Source organism: Anas acuta, chromosome 3 (assembly GCF_963932015.1).
Source record: "Anas acuta chromosome 3, bAnaAcu1.1, whole genome shotgun sequence".
Taxonomy (NCBI): Eukaryota; Metazoa; Chordata; class Aves; order Anseriformes; family Anatidae; genus Anas; species Anas acuta.
The window spans coordinates 7,177,551-7,196,779 of record NC_088981.1 but is presented as its reverse complement, the minus strand read 5'-3'; the positions used below and the strand labels follow the sequence as shown (position 1 = coordinate 7,196,779).

General features: G+C 43.9%; 1 long non-coding RNA gene across 1 annotated transcript; it reads left to right on the top strand.

The window, feature by feature from the left end:
* Positions 1 to 10,643: 10,643 nt before the first annotated feature.
* On the top strand, positions 10,644 to 18,760 carry LOC137853283 (uncharacterized). The gene is made up of 4 exons (XR_011094364.1): positions 10,644 to 11,010; positions 11,648 to 11,800; positions 16,775 to 16,841; positions 16,934 to 18,760. It is a non-coding gene; the product is annotated as an uncharacterized lncRNA (long non-coding RNA).
* The last annotated feature ends 469 nt before the right edge of the window (positions 18,761 to 19,229 follow it).

The window sequence follows — 19,229 nt, the reverse complement described above, 5'->3', positions numbered from 1 at the left end:
AGCTTTTTAGCAGCTCAGACTAATGAGCTAGTCCTGTTAACTTGCTCTTCAGAAAGTTCACATTGGCAAAATTAGCTCTTGAGGAAAAACGAGAGTGCAATTTTAAGTGTCCTATGAGACTCCTAAAAGCGCAGGTTGTGTTTGCACATCCAGAACTGCAAATGTTTTGATGATCTCCAGATTAATTGAAGGATGTTTCAGTCTGATTTAATTTGCTTATTGCCCTGCTGCCAAATTATGTATCTCTGATATGAGTGGATGCATTTATGCTTTTTATCCTAATTATTGATAAGTAAGTGTGAGCAGTAAGTAATAGTGCCTAGACCCAACCTCAGAGGGTGAGATTTTTTTTATTCATCAGGACTTCACAGAGTATAAATGGGGATGGTGAGACCATGTTGTTTTAGGGCTAGGAAAGCAGTCATCTTAGGAGATTTATCCTGTCCAAGGTCAAGGACTAAAGCTGCCCCCAGCAGGCTTCATTTCCAGCTCATCAGTTCTGTGAAAACCACCACAGAATTGTTGTGAAGCCAAGCTGGTTTGGGGATCTGGGTGAGTGTGGGCTAGGGGTCAATTGTACGAGTCCTGTAGAGTCACAGAATGGTTCAGGCTGGAAAGGGACCCTAAAGACCTTCTGGTTCCAAGCCCCTGCCATGGGCAGGGACACCTCCCACTAGATCAGGCTGCCCAAAGTCCCATCCAGCCTGAGCTTCAGGGATGGGGCATCCACAGCTTCTCTGGGCAACCTGTGCCAGTGCCTCACCATCTGCGTGGTAAAGAATTTCTGCTGAAATCTTAAATACGCTGTGTCTATGCAGCTCTCCTGCCCGGTAGAGTATGCATCAGGCTAAACTTAGAAAATAAAGCAAGTGCTGCAGACCCCTGTGGACCAAAACAGCTGTTGTGCAGCACAATGTCTTCCTGCACGTAGAAAATATCTTCCTCCTACAGAAAGGATGCTTTTAAAACGTATATATGCGTGGACATTTCCAACTTCTGGGTGACCTGTTGGAGGACTTACAGAGAATAGGTATTTAGGAAGGTTGTTGGGAAAAGATCTGAGTGTTTCTTGATAGTAGTAGGGTAGACTAGAAGATGACATGGAGAGCTCAAGGTGTTTAGTTGGGAGGCTTTGAGGTATTGGTCCAAAAGCTGGGAGTAGCCAAGTTCTCTGCTCTGAAGAAGGCCTGTTCCCATTACAGCTCTCTGCTCCTCTGGGTGCTCACTTCTGTGCAGGGGTTTAACACGAGCCTGGGATAGCTGTGATGTTGTGGTATGGGATTGCTGATCGGTGTGCTACACAATTTGTGTTTGAATTGGCTTTCAATTTCTGGCTGCTGCCCTCCTTTCTCAAATCTAGCTGCTGGTAAGTAGAGCAGTTGCATGTTCGGCTTCCTGATTGATTCAGTATGAACAGGGTTAATGGGGGGGGGGGGGGGGGGAAGGTGTTAATGTTTGGCAGTTATATGTTCTTCACACGAAACTGTCCTTCTAGGCACTCTTCCAGAATTTAGATAACTTCTTAACAAGAATTTTGTCACTTCCCAGTGAGCTGTGTGAGTCTAGCATGTATCAGAATACATAATAATCATTTTAACTGCAGGACTTTATGGTGATAAGGGATATTAAAAATAATAATAAAAAGATCCTTGACTTTAAAAAATAGTACTTATTGCAAGATCAAGAGTTTAAATGCTAGAAGATCAGATCTTGCCCCCTGTTGAACTACCTAATTAACCTAATGCTCCAGCTATCTTCCAGTTTTTTCAATGAGATAGAAAATGTTTTACAATCTGGAAAGGTTATGGAGGTGGAAATACTGGGCTTTCTGATCTAATTCTGTAATGGGGACAAATAATGGAGAAGCAGAAGTGAATACAGTGGAACTCGTGCGTGAGGATTAGTTTTGGTCCCTTTCTCAGCGGTGGTGCAGTTGCACAAAATAGTTGGAGATGAAAACTGAGGTTATCAGCCAGGACCGAGCACCCTGTCACACTGCAACAATTAAAATGGATAAATATATTTGTTAAATACAGAAGAATGATTTTAGAGTACCGGAATACTCTGACAGCTGAAGCTCTGGATGAAGGAATTGTTTCTTTATATTATTTTTCCTGCACAGTAAAACATACTTCTCCAGGTGGGACCACGCAGGCTTCTGATGCCATCAGCCAGAGGATCACTACGTGGAGCCCCAGGTGAACATGCTCGAGGAAACGGTTCTGGAGCAGGGGAGGCCGTGTGCCTCAGACACACTTCTTCCTGCGTCAAGCATCCCAGACTGAGGTTGATAGAGCTGTAGCAGTGTCTGAAGGTGCAGGCCAGCACCATAACCAGTAGCTAGTATTGCCTTTCCAGGGCAAATTTCCAGTGAAAATCCTAAAGTTCTCTGACTTTCTTTCCCGTCCTCCCAAAGCAGAAAGGATTTATCTTCTTTATGAAAACCTGCAGTTCAACATCTCTGCTATCTAGAAATGCTTTTAATTGGGATGATCAGGGAAAACTGGGCAGTGATCATCTGGGGACAATGAACAGAGCCTGTTCTATCTACAGATTCCTCCTGCCTGTTTTGTGGAAGGACTTAAACCCAGCATGTGAGGGGTTTTGGGATCACCATATTAGCCATGGATATGTCTGTTGTTGCAGAGCATGTGCCCTCTCGATGGGCAAACCAAGCTAAGCAGGATTGAGGGAGTGCTTGGTAACCTCCCAGCTGCTGCAATTTTGTGCTTTCCTTTTTCTAAATACGCCTCTGGAAGGAACGTCTGATGCAGCAGTTCTTGTTTTCGTGTCCTGATTGCGCAGCTGTCATTTCAAGTCTGCTTGGCAGCATGACAAGATCAATAACACAGAGAGGTATAAGTGGGTATTTCACCACTCTCCGCACTTGAATAAATTGACTGATTGTTCCGTAATTTACACACTCGGTGAAGGACTGCTGAGTCAGGTACCCATGGGTACTCGTGCCAGCACATTGCTAGAAGCAAGCCATGTGCTTTCCAGCAGTGGTCTGGAGGGACTCTGAGGATTAATGGGCTAGTGTAAATTAGCACAGCTCTCTAGTGTTAGCAGTACTGTTTCAGACTCTTTTCCTAAAGAAATAAGGCTGGTGTGATCATTGCCTGGTCTTTCGTCCACTCCCAATAATTCCTGATCTTGTTTGACAAACTTGATCAATCAGACAAATGAGCAGAGTTCCCAAAGCTAATGATTTTTTTTTTCCTATGAAAACTGGAAAGATTACTGGCCAGAGACAGTCCTGATAGACTCAGCACTTTGGTGCTGTTTCGAGTCAGCTGGTGGCTGGCTGGGATCAGCATTCAGGGGAGCTGCAGGCTGTGCTCTACCCAGCTGTGAGGGGAGAATAGCAACAAGCGTCTTGGGAGACATGAAGAGAAGCTGGGAGTAATGCAGTGCAGAATGGTAGAAAAGAAAAAAATTAGGATGCAAATGTGGTAGAATTAATTCTGATAGTTAACAAATTGGCTTATTAATGAACTAGATAAGGCAGGAAAATGCTGTTTGCAAAGAAAGATTTGTATTTTTCCTGTTGCTGCAGTGGCCAAGTACTTTCCACTCCTGCGTGAAGTTGTGCAGCTAGCCCCTGTTGTGTGTGACTTGCTCTTGCTTCAAATACACCCTTCCCACCTGCTGTCTCAGGACAGACTGCAGTCACTGGAACACTATCCTAAAAAAGCTTATGCCTGTGTCAGGCTGCCTGGTGGCAGCAAGGGCAGCCCAGAAGCACAGCTGGGCACCTTCAGCTCGGTGCAGTGCTTTGGTGAGGGCTGCAGCCTGGCTTTTGGTCAGGAGCTCTGAGTTGTGTGTCCAGCTCAGATCTGCTCATACATGGTGCCACCAGAGATGATTAACTGTAGTAGAAAGCTGGCCCTCTAGAAAATTGAGCCTGCGCTATCAGTTTTGTTGTAGCCATCCTTGCTCTTTCATAACACGTCCAAATTCTGTTAAAATGAATTTTTGTTGGAGAAGCATGCCCCGGGAAAAGGACTGAAAAAGCATTTTGACAGTGCCAAAATCACTGAAGCTGCGCTGGGAGAAAGCTGCAGATGTTCTTCCAGGTGGGTGAAGGGCTCTGCACCACAGTGTCCTCACTGCATAGATGGATTTATGTACCAAGGGTCCCTCTGCCCTTCTGATTTGCCCCTAGATGGTGCCTAGCAAGTATTCACAGGCATCTCTTTTTATCAGCAGTGAGCTGGAGATTGGCTCCACGTGGTTTAAATGGCCACAGGGTCACTACAAAATCCAGAGAAGGCAGACGTACTGCAGGCCCCTCTGGTGCAAGCACGGCAGCTGCTTGGTGCGTGGGGACTTGGCACGGCCATTTTTTGCTGTCCCCAATAAGTATATGTGTGTATGTGACTGAGAAGGATGTTGGGAGGCTGCCCAGAGCTGAACTTGACCTAATTACCTGATGTAAGGCAGAGTGTAGGCAGAAGGGCAGTGGGAATTTATCCAGCTATAAGAACTCAGGACCTCGATTTGGGCAAAGCTGGAGGGGACCATGAAGGTGGTGTTAGACTCCGGAGGTCAACCCTTCTGCCAGCTGTGGGCATGGGGAATCCTTCCCCAGCAGGAGATGCTCTCTGGGGAATAGTTTAGGGAGCATATGATAAGATGGAGACGTGCCCGGGTGGCCATATGGAAGGAACACAGTGACTGGAGGAACGTGGCTGGAAATGCAGCGTTAGGCACAAGGCACAGCAGTGAGACTGCTGCACAAGCCCTGGTCACTTCTGTTGCTTTATTGCTGTGGGATGCAGCAGGCGTTTGCCAGCCTTGGGACGCGGTGGAGTAGAAGGATGACTCATGCATAAAGCAGGTTTGAATTTGTTTGGTGATGTCTTTTGGTGTTTTGTGAAGAAATTTCAAGGGTTGCAGAAATCCTTCTGATCAAACACTGTTAAAATTTGTTTATTGTATGGATATGTGTTACGGAGAGAAAATGCAGAGAAATAGCAATGCTTCAATTTGGTACACAAAAGACCAACATCAGAGCTATGCAAATTTGAACTGGACACTGGTTACATGTTTTCCATAGTGAGTAAATGTTGGAGTAAAAATCCTTCCAATACTTCCTTCAGTTCTGATGTCTTTAAATCACAACTGGATATCTTCAGTCTGTCAAGTTACCTGCTGTAGCACAAGGTGCAGTTTGGTGATGGCCTTGGTTTGTTAAAGGCAAGGTCATATTTGATAATCTCTTGTTCTGTTCTGGCATGAAATCTTATGAAAAATAGGGCTTTTTGTTCAAGTTTTAATAGTGAGAGTAAAAAACAACGTTAATTAGCATTAGTCTCTTTTTCCTTTTAGCATTTCCCTTCTAGCGTTTTCATGAAAGATTAATCTCTGCTTTTATTAACAACATTAAAGTGGAGTTGTTTGCATTCTCTGTGAGTAGTCTTCTTTTCAAATTAAACCTGGTAAGTACTAAAATCTCCCCTGGGAAACAAAAGGAACGAATAAAGCACTCCAGACATATTGACCAGTAGTTATGTTGAACTGAAAATTTTACTATTCATCCGTTATATTCTGTTTTCTGCCAAAAGGTCTTTTTATTGTGAGAATACCCATATTGGGGGGCTGCTATACAACTTGGAGGCACAAAACTTCGTAGCAGGTGACCAGAAGAGCAAGATGGTGAAGCCTGAGGGAATTTCAGTTATGACAGGCATTGCTGAGGAATATATGACTTTGCACGTGCTGGAAACAGGTGGGAAAATTAACCAAAACTCTCCCTTCTGTTGAATTGTTACATTCACAGGTTGAAGTCTGTTTGAAAACACAGGCTACGTGCTGGACATTGTCAAATCTCACTGTCACCTGAAGCTAGAGAGGACAGACAGGCTCTTTGAGGGATCTCTGGCAGGAGGAGGGCTGGCCTTGGGCTCTGCACTTCAGGTCAGATTCTTAGTAACCAACATGCCATGTGGTAATTGTCACCTAGAAGACCAAGACTTCCCCTAAAATACCATGTCATTCATTCTGTCCTCAGGGAAAGAGGTGTCCCTAAACACAGGGATGGGTGTCAGGTAAGGACATTCATAGAAACATTCAGGTTGGAAGAGACCTTTAAGATCATCTAGCCCAACCTTTAACCTTTAATTAAGATTGATCTGTTGTTTTAGGGCAACTTCTTTTAAGCTTGGTGTCACTGCAACCTGGTGACCCACGCCTGGGCTTTGATGCTGATGGGCATACTGGGTGTCACCACCATGTGTGTAGAAGAGAAGGGGGATGCTGAATGGTTGGTTTGTAGCTTGTTCTCTGTCTCGGGCACCTTCATCTAATCTTCCCTAGACCTGCAGGGTGCTGTCACTCAGATGATCACTTCCAGGTCTAGAAAAAAAAAATGGCTGGGAGGGGGAAATTGCCCTTCCCTGGGGTCATGGGCATGCACCCTTCTGTAGAAATAACACTTTCAAGGGGAGAGTTGGAGATGAGGGGTCTTTGACAATTTGAAGGAGTCTGAGTCTTGAAGGAGATTGCAAGCCTGAGTGCAACTGCTGGCTTGAACTCTGTTACCCTAGTGTTTGGTTTGAGTCCCAAACTCCAGAGCATCTCTGATTATTCACGCTCCCAGCATGGGAGCTTTTGCTTCACAGGATTAAGTGAAATGTCATTTATAGAAATGGAGGGGAGGGGGTGTTAAATGTCTCTCTAAGCCATCAATCATTTGAGGCCTGTTGTTACAGGGTAGGGGGGTGTGGTATATTAGCACCACCAGGGAGTCCCCAGATGCTTTTGTGCCCAGCTAATCATCACTCCGCATTTGCTCTTAAAACTATTGTTGCACGAGGCCCATAATGCTCAGACTGATTTTTTTATTTTTTTTTTTAAACAAAGCTGCTGGAGGTGACACATGGGGGCCAAGTTCCTTAAAATTATTGCTGCAATTATGGTGGAGTGGCTGCTTGCGAACTGAATACGTCCCCCTTGTTCTGAATGATTACGGTATTTGTGCCAGAGCGCTGGAGCTGGAGTTGTAATTGCTGCCTCCCTTCCTTCTCTTTCTTGGGGTGGGCTGGCAAAGGAGAGCGTGCTGGGTTAGGCAGGACACTTTTTTGTGTGTTCCTCTGTCTGGATGCTTTTCTAGTGACCCTCCTTCAACTCGAAGTTGTCTCCTGATTGCTCTGCTGCAAAGTTTCTCAGGGTAACTAAATTTACCTTGGCGCTTCAAAGCAATGAACTCAAGCTGACTTCTTCAACCGGTCTGCGCCTTTGATAGGGAGAATTGCATTCACGCTGCCTTGTGTAGTGCTCAGGAGCTAGGTATTTTTCTCAAAGTAGGGATATAGAATTAAATACAAAATCAAAGAGCTGAGTGCGGCTGATTTTTCAAAAGACTGCTCTCAGTGGTACAGGAAGCTTTCTCGTTTCACGCAGTGGTAATGCAGCAAATGGGTTTTTTGCTTTGTTTTTTCTTATTATGCACAGTGGGTTATCTTTATTGTTCTCCATTACTTACTAATTTTGTTGTTACTTTCCTCCTATTTCATCCATTGCATGTGGGATGCTTGGAAAAGAAGTTATCTGCCTAAAATGTTCGTATTGTCATTGCTAATCTCTTGCAACTCTTGCCATGCAAGAAGTGAAGGATGTTTTGGAGGTCATCTGTTGCAAAGGAGAAAGAAGACGCAGTCTCTGCTGTTGCAGTGAAGTATCATGCCATTATCTGAGCACAGCCAATGCTTTCTCCTCCTCTCTGATGCGGTTTCTCATCCACCTCAATTTTTTGCTCTTTGTTTCGGAGGCCCTTAGGCTCTCTGCTTCTTGATTTCCTCTCCCGCTGCTTCTCATTCTGTTCTCTAGTTGCTTCTCTGGTGTCTAATATAAGGGATATTTCTGTCTCTTCTTTCTGATGTCCTTCAACTGTTTCTCTGTGTAACTTTTCCTCTTAGACCTGTTTGTGCTACTGGCCCTCAAGTTGTGCCAGGGAATGTTTAGATTAGGTGTCGGGAAGTTTTCTTCGTGGAAGTACTGGTTAGATATTGGAACATGCTGCCAAGGAAAGTGATGGAGCTGCCATCCCTGGAGGTATGTTAAAGAGATGTGTGGATGTGGTGCTTAGGGATGGTTTAGTGACGGGACTTGGTAGTGTTAAGTGATAGTTGGACTTGATGATCTTAGAGGTCTTTACCAACCTACGTAGTTCTATGATTCTACAGGAGGGGAAAAAAATAATGGTACTCAGCTTATGGTTCTTCTGGTTGCTCTGCTGAAAAAATGAACAGCTTGCAGGAGTCTGTGTGCCAGGTGTTAATAGAGCACGTAGTGTTAATGGGCTTGAGAATCTTCAGAGCCTCAGCCCAAGGGCTACTTGGCTTGTCTGAATCATGCGCAGTCTATGAATGAGAGCAGTCTGCAAGCTGGTGTAGCCCCAAGCATTACAAGGATATATACGTGAACCTGAAAGGGACAGGGTAGGCTGTAGGTACAGCCTGAACTTACTGTATAGGCAGGCACTAAACACATGAAATGCAGGGCTTAGGTAGGTGATGGTCTTGTCACCTTCCATACAATAATTACATCGGGTCTAGTGCTGTTTAGTCAGCAAGATAATGCTGGTCCTTAGATTCACCAAACAGAAGGAAATTTGTAGCCCAATAGGCCCAGGCTTTAAATTCTTTAGGATTTAGGCTGTTTCTCTGAACTGCTTAGTGCTCAGAGCACTGTAGAGCTCGGGATTCCCTCTTGCCTAGTTAAATTCCGTTTGTAAGCTTGTCTCTTGCTTCTTGAATCAAAATGGGAATATCTGTTTCTTATTCTTCCTTGGCCAAATACTAATCTTTTCTCCTTCTCACAGGTGTTCCAACATGTTACAATGGGGTACAGAGTGCAAAAGCTTTTAGAGAAGCCCCAGCAAAGAAGAGGATTGCAGTTGTTAATTAGGGTTGTTACGTAGTTCATGGTGCAGAGGCCAGCTGAATGTGTGCTTTGGCACAATTTTTGCAGCAGTATTAAGCTGCCTACAATCATGGGCAGCTGCAGAATGATGGGAAAGCTTGCCATTTGTCACACCGTTGATGTGTCAGGTTTGGTATTAACTAGGACAGCGTGATGCAGTATTTTGCCACCTCCTGCTGCAGTTATTCATCTTTACCACGAAAGCTCAGTGTTATCTTCTATAAAATACTGGAGCTCGCCAGCTCCCTTGATAAAGGTGGGCTTTATTGTGCTATCTGATCCTACGTTTCTCTTCACAGAAAGTTCATTTAGGGGGGAAGTTGAGACAAATGAGTCTATGGGAGGGTATATTACTAAAGTTTTATTAAGAGATTTTTTTGGCTTTTTTTTAATTCAGTAACGAACCTCCCCAGAATGTGATCTGGTTGTTTTCTCTTTTTTGGTTCCCACATTAAGGGGACAACGAACATAGTGAAATACATGTTTGATCTCTAATCATGTAAAGGCAATCCCATCTGGCCTTGTAGAGATAGAGCTTCTGGTGCCTCGATTAAACTTGCGTGTATTTGATTTCACTTCCTTCAAAGAGGAAGAGATCCCTGCTTATCTTAAAGGTTTAGCATCAAGCACTGGGCATATGTTAAATTCTTGTTATCCTTTGGCACTGACAGGACTTTAGTTGTGGAGATTAGGTCAACAAAACAGAGGTGTAACATCCTGTCCCAAATATCTGTATGACAAAGGTATAGATCCAGCAAAACACTTGGGCATGAGACTAGCCTGTGAACAAGGCCACTTCTCTGAAGGGTCAGTGAAGCATGAGCTATGTGTCTGGCAAGTTTTCTTTCTCTTCTCCCCATGCTTTTTCTGAGCAGTACTGTGGGTCTTCGGTCCTCTCCCTGCTGGGGCTAGTTGTTAGAGGTCCACAGGGTAAGGTGCACTGCTGCTGGAAAGTTGTTTACCCCGCAGTCAGTGGCCTTCTTCAATATCCAAAGACCAGAGAATCTGATGTAAGTAATTAGGAGAAAATATATTTGGGTTCCTTGTGCTTCGGGGAAAGACAAAGGCTTTGACCTGTTCCTTGATATAATAAAAAAAGCATGCAGAGCAGATGGTGAAATTAAGGCACGTAGCAAGTCTTAAAATATAACATATTTTCTTCAGCAAGCCTCAGAGATGGCCTCTGAGAGCACCTGCCTCATTTACAGGTGTGTTTAAAATACCCGTTTAAGAAATCAACTACTCTTTTGGTTATAGTTAACTTGATTTTTAAGGAAGTTTCTTGCAATTGGGAATGTATTCCTATTGTTTTGTTGTTCAGGATTAGTGCAGTTAGATGTTTAAAATGACTGATAACTTTTTGATTATTTCTTGCCCTTCAGAAATCTTTAAGTTCTTTCTTAATTCTCTTCCCATCAGAACAGCTAAAACACATCACCAAATGGAAATGAGTCAGTTGTTTCCATTTTCTGAAGTTCAAAGGCTTAATGCTTTTTTATTCAGTGGCATTTTCCAAAAGGAAAAGGTTAGTTTTCATGGTGTATTGAAGGACAACATTTGGAAAACATTTCAGTGAGGGGAAAATCTGTTCAGGTTTTCTGTTTTGCTTTTATTTCTAGCTGAATCCTTCCACCTTTCAGAACTGCCACCCTGTGCTCTAGGAGCTTTGTACAGCTCCGTTTCAGGATAATACTGAAGGAAGAGAGGAAGGAAAAAATCTGCCTTGGTACAGGAAAGGCAAGGGGCTTTTGTATTCTGCATACTGAAGTCTTCTCCTTTCAGAAGCTTTCATTTTCTGGTTCTTGACAGCGCCAGGCTGCTCTGAGGCTCACTGTGGAATCATTAGCTTTAGGAAGAGGGTTTCTTATTGAACATGAGGAGGAAGAAAAAGTCTCTCCTTGAGAGAGGTGCAGTGCTGGAACAAGTCTAGGAAGGCTGTGGGGTCTCCATCTTCGCACATACTGAGAGCTTGACTTAGATGAGCAGCCTGACCTAACTTTCATGTTGTGAGCAGGAGGCTGGACCAGAGATCTCTGCCCACTTAGACCTTTCTGTGATGTTACATCATCCATGCTTAATACGGTAGGTGTCATGTGTATTAGTACTCTTTTTTTTTTTTTTTTGAGACAAAAGAGAAAGAAATGTATGTGACAAGGAGCTTCCCAGGTAAGGATGGGAACAAGGAGCAGGAGAGCAATAACAAGTGAATGTTGTTCAGTAGTGTCATGTAGTTAAACCATCAACCCTCTCCAGAGCCTCCTCTTCAAGCATACAGTTATCCGCTGAACAGTTTAATATCCCAATTACAACAAGAAGTAGACTCTGAGCAATGAAGCAGCATGGCAGTGAGGAGCAAACAACTCCTACCCCTGTCTTGTATCCATTACTTCAGCTCGCTAATCGAAGTCTGCAAGCCCAGAGCAAACAGTTTTGAAAAGGCAGCAGCCTGGGGTGAAACCTGGCAGCATCTGTGGCCTTACCTCTGTGGATACAGGGAAAATGAGGTTTGAAAGAGGAAAAAGCCAGGACTGTGCTCAACAACGGCTGTCTCTTCCCACGTCAAATTTCTGGGGGCAGCCCCTTTTTCAAGCTCAAGAACTGTCCCTGCATTTTTTTTCTTTTCTCCTTTACATTTAACTAATAAAAGGTGCACCTCCCCACTACACACACACACTTTGTCTTATGCCAAAGCAGTTTCCTGTGATTTTTTTTTTTTTAGGACAGCAAGAATAATGAAAGTCCTGTGTTTATAAAAAAAAAAAAAAAAAAAAGTAGGAAGAATTTTGGGAGAAAGTTATGCATCTAAGGAGGAGGAGCCTCATCAGGAGAGTGCAAGTCACTAGGGAAGACAGATGGTTTGAACAAGAACAAGGTTGGTACCTAATCCAAACCCACTGGAATTACTGGGGACTGGGACACTATGCCTGGGGAAACTGGGGACAGGCAAGCCCTGGAAAAGGAAAGCAAAGAAAACCAAACAACAGAGATTTTCTGGGAGGGTGTAAAAGTAGGAAGTCAGTCCAGGAGGGAAACTAAACCTGGACAGACTAATTACATAAAAGCTATTTTGGAAGGAAATTATGTAATTTAATTATGTAAAAGCTATTTCACTCCCTTGTCTGGGACATCTCCCCACTTTGTGGCTCCCTCCAAAGCTGTGGCTGCTCTCTCCTGATCTTTGTGATAGTCCTGTTTCTAGTAGGAGGTTGGAGTGGAGATGTCCAGGCTTTCTTCAAACCGTACTCTTGTGTTGAATCTATCAGACTGGTCAGGGAATAGGTTTAATGGGATTTTTTTCTTGCTGGTTTAAAGGGAATGATAATGCCTGCTGGAGAAAGAAAGTGGGATGTGCCCCAGCTAGGTGTGCTGGCAGAAACAAGCATCCTAGTCTTTGATGTGGAAATGCCATCTCTTTACCTAGATATCGGGTGGTCATGTTGTACACAGATTCTGGTTTTCTGATCCCATTAGTGATGGTTTAAGAGAAGAAGCTTGCAGAGTTAGTTCTAGGCATGATAACTTCAGTATTTGGTGTCCAGATACCTTCCTTATGGTGAATATCAGAGCAGGTGATCCCTCATATCCTTCTTTGTAATTTCTTAGGTTGAGGTTTTTTCTAACAGTGTTCATAGTGAGGGGGGACACCCTGAGCTGCCCTGTCCCTGCTAAAACTGTGCATGCTTCCCTCCCTGTTGTTTTGCAGTGGTCAGACAGTCTGACTGCACCTGAATGAGGAGCAAAGCTAGTTGTTCCTCTGCTCTTCTCCATTTGCACCAGTTGCTCTGAGCGTGGAGCACACGGAGCTTCCCCAGTCTTGCTCGTATGCCTTGGGCAGAGCACGGGAGTAAGAGTAAAGCAGGCTTATTCCTGGAGAATCACAAAATAGAGGAAAGCGAGAAGAGGGACATATGCTGGCATCTCCTTCAAACACCATGCCAACTGCTGAGCAGAGTGCCTTAGCTGTGCAATTACCTCTATGGCTGCTCTTGCCCTGCCTGAGATGACAGCAACAGTGATTCCCCAGGGGCTCAGAGGAGCAGCATCCCCGGGCTGCTGGGCTGTGTGAGTTCTGTTATCACTTCGCTGTGTCAGAAGAAAGCCCTGCTTAAAACCTGGGAGATGGGCAAGAATCCTTCTGTGCAAGCGTTGCAGGAGTTCTTCAGAGGTGGGAAAGGCTTCTCTTGCCAGCTGCTTTCACCTTGATGGGTCCTTGCCAGCCCAAATCTGGGAGCCTGAGTGATAATGTGCTAAGGTCTTAACACTGATCTTGTCACTGTGATGCTTTCTTCAGTGAGTCTGATACGCTGACATCCTCTGTTGGCTGTCACAGATGGAGGACTCTGTCCAGGCTCCCAGACACTGAAGAGCTAAAGATCTTTCTTTAGAAGATTGTGTACAGATGCCTCCTCCTTCACCCTCACTCTTTTCCCACTAAGAGCTTCCTTAAATTCTTGTTTTATCTCTTCTCCTTGTCCTCTTGTGTTGAGACAAGCATCACTTGCACCCTCTCCCATGAGGGAATTTTCCACAGACTGCTGTTTCCTCCCCCCACTCAGCAGGGCAGTCACTTATCTGGGGGCTCTAATAGCCCTGGCATCCCTTTGTTCCCCAAATATACCTGTCTGTCACCATTTGCAACAAGCACTGGCTTCTTAGGGCAATGTGAGTATGGGTGTCAGTTCTAGGTATTTGCTGTCATTTTTAGAAACTGTTCTTGAATGGTTTGTGAGATTTCCAGTTCTGGGCAAGATGGATTTGCCCTCCAGCATACAAATACTGCGTGTTGGGAAGTCCACAGGGAAGGATGTCTCCATAATTTAAACCAGGAGCCAGGAGGGGAGTGTGCGACTCAATGAACTCATGCTGGGCCAGAAGAAACACTCATTGTGCATGCCCCTGCAAAGGTGGGCAACCAAAGCACAGAGGAGGTAAGGAGCTAGACCCAGAACAGGCAAACTCATTGAGCCAACATCTGCAAAGGGGGCTTCAACACTCCCAAATCCAGTCCACCCCCTGTGCAGCTGGGGAGACAACCTACTTCTGTCTTTGAAGTTGGATGCTTAGACGCCTCTAGCTTTTGCAGTTTCTCTCAAAGTAGAAGTTGTGAAGCTTTTTTTTTTTCTTTTAGCAGTCTCTCCCTTAACTCGTGTAAATTGCCAAAAGCAATCTATGGAAAAGTTGCAATTTTTAATTAAGCCACGTGCCTCTGCAGACCTGCCTTGTTCCGTGTCCACGTGCTGTCTTCTGAATGCCACCTCCCTGTATCTATGCTATCTACCATGTCCCCGGGCACCAAGCATGTGCTGAACTGCTGCCTTTGGAGCATCAGCTGTGGGTGCTCGGATGTTGTATGTTGGAAAGCTTGTTTGAACAGCTCTGTCCCTGTGTGTGTGCTTCCTTTCTCATGCTATCTGCTGCACACTGGGAAATAAAACTCCAGGGACATAAACTCTGGTGACGCCAGTATTAATAACCACCTGGCCACCCTGACAGCATGTCCCCTGCTGAATTTACCAGGCAAGCTACCCAGAAAAGTGTCAAGTCAGGGTTTTGTGATGTGCTTTACCAGGGCAACTGAATCATTCAGGAGGACATTTGTTATGGAGCAGAGGGATAAATGTAATCTTTCATGCAGGTTTTCAGTGTTTCTATATATCAGCGTGTCTTTTCTTCCCCAAAGCACAGTGTGAGACCCTTCTAGAGTAGAAAATTCTGTTTAATGTTTCGCTGAGTATTTGAAGTCCAGCACAGAAACTTTTTCCTTGTGCTCAGCTATGACTGAACCTGCCTTGGTTTCTCAGGAGAAAAGCTTGCTAGGACGGAGAACACTGAGAGCTCCTTTGATGTACTGATGAAATCATTGCTGCGTCTTGTATTCCAGCAAGCACGCCACTGTGCTTTATTTATATTTTTAATGTAATGCCATTTTGTTTGTATCAAAACTGGCAATGAAATTAATATACAGTATATAAATGCATTATAGAAAGAGAAGAACTCTGGCAGTTGCTCTAGAGAAGTGATTAAAATTTAAAAGGCAATTTGCCAGTAGGAGAAAACAAAATAAACTCATTATTTACCATGGATACATCCCTAATGGAGTGTGGAAATTATTTTATTAATGATTTTGATATTTCAGAGCATTTTGTTTTCTTTTTCTTGACAACTACAAAAGATCTGCTGCTTTACAGGAGAGACGATTGCTCCGCAAGTTAACGCTTTCTGTGGCAAACCCAGTTGCTCTGGCAACTGCTATCCTTCTAGAAAGATAATCTTCAAGAAATAACTTTCTCTCTTTTGGGCCAAAGTACTTGTAAGTCAGCTTGGTTTGTTCTTCTGGGTGCTCAAGGCACCAGAAAGAAATTGGTGCAGAAGTGCTGATGCAGGAGGTCATCAGAGCACTACAAGAAGAGTGCAGAAAAAAAAGTCCTCAGGCTCTTTAGACTGGAAGTTAACAACTTCATAACATGTAGAAAAGAGGAAGGTATCTTCCAAAACCCTTGTGAAAAAGGCACAGGGATAGGGCATAAAACAGTTCACAAGGCACTTAGATCACCTGGTACTTCTCAGCCAAGCCTTATATTCCTCAGTGACTTTCTTATTGGGACAGTTCCCTGTGCAGCTCTTAAGGTGGTTGTCTGTAACTCCCACTCCCTAAAACTTGGAATTTCTGAAAATATTACTCTGTATTTAAGAGTTTTTGAGTTTTACAGAGCTTTGGTTTTAGTGACTTTTCCAATACAGGCCTAGCTTATCTGATTTTACCACGTTAAATCAACCGGGATACAAACCATCCCAAACTCAGGGTGGTTTTATCTGATAAAAATCATTGGGCCCTTCAAGCAGCAGAAATAAAGTGGGCTCCTGAATGCCGTGCCCACCTGTGGCTTTATTTATTTATTTTTAATTAGCTTTGCAGAAAGCGAAGTGGCAGTGATTTTCTGTTGACACCAAGGCGGTCTTTACGTTTTGTTAATTGAATAGCGTGGCAGTAAAGCCTTGATGTGTTAATTGCTTGTGTCGAGATGTGTAGCGACTGAATAATTAGGGTGTCTGCAAGAAGACAATGCTTGGGTTAGGACAGCTGTTGGGCTGGACTGTCCTGGTACTGAGATTTTGAAAGCTGAAAGCTGTTACCCATTAAGGTAACTGTTGTGTGAATAGGGTAAGTGGAAATGTTGAAGCAGTGGAAAATAATGCCCTGAATATCCCCTGGGATATGTGTATGCTGCACTTTAAGCATACATGGAAATGAGATTAATTTTACTTCATTTTGGCTGTCTGTTTTACCTGCTGCAGGATGCTGAGTACAGAAGAGCTACCAATCCCCTGGGCTGTCAGGATGGTACTTTAATCCTGCTAATCAAAGGATATTAATGGTGCCTTCTGCTTTTTGCATGTGACTCTGTACTTATTGTAGTAGAGCAAAAATCATAAATGTAGCCAGATCTTGTCTCCTCGAGCTAATCTAATTGTCAGCTAAGGTGTCTTAACCTAGTATCTAAGTTTGTGCCTTCAAGGCTTGGGACAACTTGCATTCGTATTTACCTTAGCCTAGGCTATGTTCTCTGATAGCCCTTGAAGCTGCTAAACTCCAGAGGTTGACTTTTTTAAATTACTCTAACAGATAGGAACCAAAGTCATACTGAAATATGACAGAAGGTATCACTCCTGAGGAATTTTAACTTGTTCTTTCCTTTTAAATTTAAAGTCTTGTGAGCTAAGGAAGCAAAAAAAAAAAAAAAGTTCAGCCAATTCAGGGGAGCACAATGTAGTGAAACAGTTGAATCTGAATAAACAAATCGGATGCTTACCTGCAAACTAGTTGGCTTGGTCTCCTTGAGTGTAGGGTTTCTGCTCTCTTTGGCCCCATACCCACACATCTGGGACAGGAAGCCACCCCATTTCTTTACATGGTAGGTATGGCAACCTAGGGACTATCATAGTTAATCTACTACTAACTACTCCTTGTCTACTACTGACCTACTTTTATCTTTCCATCAGGTAGGCCTCAAGTACCACACACTTGCCCCATCCCTCCCTGGGACAGAGGAGATGCCCAACTATCAGATTTTGCTGCTGACTCTGAACAAGGAAGGGAAGTTGCCAGCTGGTGTTTTTGAAGGAACTCCTGCTCAAAAATGTAGGCTTGGAAAAGCGCTGCACGTTCTGAGCCTTTTTGGGGTAGGGCCGAAAGGTTTGCTCTACCTGCAGTGATTGGCACCTTTTAGAAGTGAAGCAGAGTTTGCTGGTAGCTTTTGAGTTTGAGTCATTGAATTTCAGTGGAGCTTGGTTTCTTTATTTGCTTGTTTCTTTCTTTGGATTGTTTCTGCTGCTTTTTATTACACACACAAACAAATATTGTTTTAAACTGCTTAGCCCAGCAGTTCCTTTGTCATTACCATGTCCTGCTGTTGTAACATGCAGGAGAATTTTACAAGACTTCTGGGCAACTTCACCTGCTCCTAATATTAGTAATATGCTGTATGGCAGGACTATCATTATTTGCCTCGGAGCAGCATCCTATTCACTGTGCCTCCTCGTTTCGAAGTATGAGGTGAAGAGATGCTGTTTCACAGCTGGGAAATCTGGAACACAGAACACTTTTTGAATTGAGTCTCTCTCCTCAGGTGCCTTTAGACACCCATTTCCAGTCCACCTAACTTGTCCAGGGTCACAAACATCTCCAAGGCTGGCTTTCACCTGCAAAGCTAGGAGTGGGCAGAGTGGTTTTGGAGGACAGTGGCTGAGTTCTTGGGTACTGCCTGATGCCAGCAGCTGAAGGACAAAGCCTGACTCTGAGGAAACGCTTACAGGAGGACCTGCTTTCCCTGACCCGTGACTGCCCTGGCCATGCTAGGAGAGCAACTTGAAACTCTAAGCAACTAAAATGTGCTAAATACAGTCCTGTCAGATAGGAATCTTTATTCCAGCAGAGGTTACCTGGAGGGTGAGCAGCTCGGGGCAAATTAACATTACTGAAATAATAGAGTGAGCTTAAACCTGTTTCTATTCATCTGGCAAGTGCTTTCATGCTAATAATGGAAAGGGCAGCGGTATTATGTAGTAATGGCCCTCCTTTCCATTGTTCTGTGAAACTGCACTTCATTAAATGGCAACCTTTCTCCTGGCCCTAAATAGTAAACTATACCCGTAGCAATATAAAAGCACTTCAATATTTTATAACAGCTAAGGCTGCCTGCTATCTATAATTACAGTCAATACTTGGACTGGAGGGAAATGCCTTAATTTTCTTAATGTTTCATGCATGGAAAAACAATCAGGCTTTTCCTGTATTTGTAATTGCATTGGCTGGCTCTAGATGAGTGTGCTTTTCCAAATTATTACCAGGCCCTGGCAAAGGTAGCATTGAAGTAAAACCTTCTTGCAACTAAATGATACATCTTGTTGCAGCCTGCTTGTGCAACTTACTACCTCAAGTCTCATTTATCTTTCAGGTTACTAGCTCCACTTTCAAAGACCTTAAACCTTGATTAAATTCTGCCTGGAAAGCAATGAGCCTGGGAGCTTTGTGTAGTCCAACCCTGACAAGTACCAGATGTGTGGTGTGCCATCCCCCAAAACCATCTGGTTCTGCTGGGAAAGGGAAAAGAGAAGTCTGAGATTTTTTGGATGTGGAAGAGATGGGGAGCGACTTTGCTCAGCTAATGAAATTGCAATTCATTAGCTGAGAGAAGGGAGAGGAGAACGAGGAAGAAGCAAATTGTAAGGATCTTTCTCTTCTCTGGGTCATCTTGCTGTTCCTTGGGAAAGGAATGTCAGGGCCATGAGAGCTCAGGCCACACAAATCCTTGAAGAAAGGGAGTCTAAGCTTGCTCACGTGTGCATGGAGGTTGTGTTCATAAAGTGTGGTCCCTGTCCTTGGGACCGTGAAGAGAGATCCCACCAGGATCAGGTGGAAGCCAATAGGAAGCTTTAGTAGTTAAAAAGCAAATAAATAGAAGGGGAAGTGAAGCATTTTCTGGCTGATGCTGCTTGGATGATGGGAGTTGGGGAAAAAAAAAAAAGACACAGTGGGCTGTGACTATCCCCCTTTGTCAGTTCTGTCTCCAAAAGCCCCATCAGAAGTGTAGGTAATATCACTCTCAGATCCTTTCCAAGCAGATTAGGAAGGTATGGTGCTTGGCTTTCCCAAAGAAAGACCCAGCCTACAAAAATCATAACTTATGTTGTGGTTTCATAAATAAAAAGCTTTTAACTTTGTACTACAGATAAATTACATCTGCAGACAACTGTCCTCTGTTAATGTCTCCCCCCTCAATCTCTCCCAAAGGCTAGCAGGC